This window comes from Nicotiana tomentosiformis, chromosome 10, assembly GCF_000390325.3.
Source record: "Nicotiana tomentosiformis chromosome 10, ASM39032v3, whole genome shotgun sequence".
Taxonomy (NCBI): Eukaryota; Viridiplantae; Streptophyta; class Magnoliopsida; order Solanales; family Solanaceae; genus Nicotiana; species Nicotiana tomentosiformis.
Genome location: NC_090821.1, coordinates 71,194,201 through 71,196,764, shown reverse-complemented (window position 1 = coordinate 71,196,764; position 2,564 = coordinate 71,194,201).

Here is a 2,564-nt window from a genome sequence, read left to right as displayed (position 1 = left end):
TCTCTCATTTTATTCATTTTTTCTTGTGCCCAACAAAGTGTTACCCATGATGTAAATCATACCTCCATCTCGCTTAACTTGGCATCCTCAAATATTGATCGGAAGGTCCTTCTTTGGACCGTAATGTAGGCTTTTGAACAGGGTTAGAAAGAAAGGGTGGCATGAAGGCTCAAAATAATTTAAGATGAAAGGGTTCAAAATTACAACTTTTGAAATCAGATTCTTTGCAAGACTAAAACTTCTGCCCCAGTTTCTTTGAATCTGGGGAACTTTCGATTTTTATTTTGATGGGACCGAACCTCAGAGTAAGACTGCCTACGTATCCTTAAAAGGAATCAGGGCAAACGTAGTTCAAACATAAATGTCGTTTTGTTTTTGTTACTTACTTTTTTTTTTCCTTTTCTTTTTCATTTTTTTTTCCTTTTTTTTTCTTCTTTTTTTTAATTTTAATTTTTTTTTGCTTTTTTTTTCTTTCCTTTTTCCTTTTTTTTTTTTTCTTTTCTTTTCTATTTCTAACTCTACTTTTGATTCCAAAAGGGGGGTATGAAAGAAAATAAATAAGGCTCAAAAGGGGTAACAAAGGATAAAAGTGTTTGGGTAGCAAAACAAAATGCCTTCGTCATTCCAATCTTTGAAACATGCCAAATACAAATAACGCAATTGAAGACAAACAAAGAAATCATACATAGTATCTCTTGAATGCATCAGAATTGATAGCCATATCTACACATTTACCTTCTACGTTTGTTAAATACAAAGTACCATTGGGCAACACCTTTGTCACAATGAACGGCCCCTGCCAGTTCGGGGCGAACTTGCCTCTAGCTTCAGCCTGATGTGGAAGGATGCGTTTCAATACCAGCTGGCCCACTTCAAATTTTCGGAGACGCACCTTCTTGTTGTATGCTCTTGCCATTCTTTTTTGATACAATTGACCATGATATACTGCTGCCAATCTTTTTTCATCAATCAAACTCAACTGCTCTAGCCGGGTTTTGACCCACTCATATCATCAATTTCAGCTTTAACAACGATCCGAAGGGATGGAATCTCAACTTTCGCAGGTATAACTGCCTTAGTTCCATATACCAGCAAATAAGGAGTTTCACCGACTAAAGTGCGAACAATAGTGCGATAACCCAGTAAAGCAAAAGGTAACTTTTCATGCCATTGCCTGGAACCTTGCACCATCTTACGAAGTATCTTCTTTATGCTCTTGTTAGCAGCCTCAACAACTCCGTTTGCTTTAGGACGATACGGAGTGGAGTTTCGATGCCTAATCTAGAAATGTTGGTATACCTCTTTCATGAAATGACTGTTGAGGTTAGCAGCATTGTCTGTGACGATTACCTTGGGAATTCCAAACCGGCAAATGATATTTGAATGAACAAAATCTACCACTGCCTTCTTGGTCACGGACTTGAAAGTTACAGCTTCGACCCACTTGGTAAAGTAATCAATAGCCACCAGAATAAACCTATGCCCATTTGACATTGCCAGCTCAATTGGTCTAATGACATTCATGCCCCAAAAGACAAAAGGCCAAGGTGCAAACATTGTGTGCAACTCAGATGGCAGGGAATGAATCAAATCACAGTGCACCTGGCATTGATGACATCCGCGAACAAAGCTGATGCAATCTCGTTCCATGGTGAGCCAATAATAACCTGCTCGAAGTATCTTCTTTGCCAATACATACCCACTCATATGCGGCCTGCAAACTCCGGAATGCACTTCGGCCATGATGGTAGAAGCTTGTTTAGCATCTATGCACCTTAGTAGTCCTAGATCTGGAGTCCTCTTGTACAAGATTCCCCCACTTAAGAAAAATCCACTAGCCAGACGTCGAATGGTTCTCTTTTGATCACCTGTGGCATGTACCGGATATACCCCCGACTTGATGTATTCCTTGACATCATGGAACCAAGGCTCACCATCAAGTTCCTCTTCAACCACATTGCAATAGGCATGCTGATCACGGACTTGGATATACAGAGGATCGACGTAAGTCTTATCCGGATGGTGTAACATTGACGCTAGAGTAGCCAAGGCGTCGGCAATCTCATTATGAATCCTGAGAATATGCCTGAATTTTACTGACTTGAATCATTGACAAAGATCATGCAGACATTGTCGATACGGTATGAGCTTCAAATCCCAAGTCTCCCATTCTCCCTAAATATAGTGAACCAACAAATCAGAATCTCCCAGAACTAGTATTTCCTGGACTCATATATCTACAGCTAACCTCAAATCCAGAATGCATGCTTCGTACTCGGCCATGTTTTTGGTGTAATAAAATCGAAGCTGGGTCGTCACAGGGTAGTGACGCCCTGTTTTAGAAATGAGTACAACTCATATTTCGACACCTTTCATATTAGCAGCTCCATCAAAAAAGAGTTTCCAACCCGGCTTTTCATTATGATCAACCTCGTCAACATACATCACTTCTTCATCAGGAAAATAAGTCTTCAGTGGCTCATATTCTTCATCCACCGGATTCTCGGCCAAGTGATCGGCCAAGGCTTGGGCTTTCATCGCGGTCCGAGTCACATAGATGATGT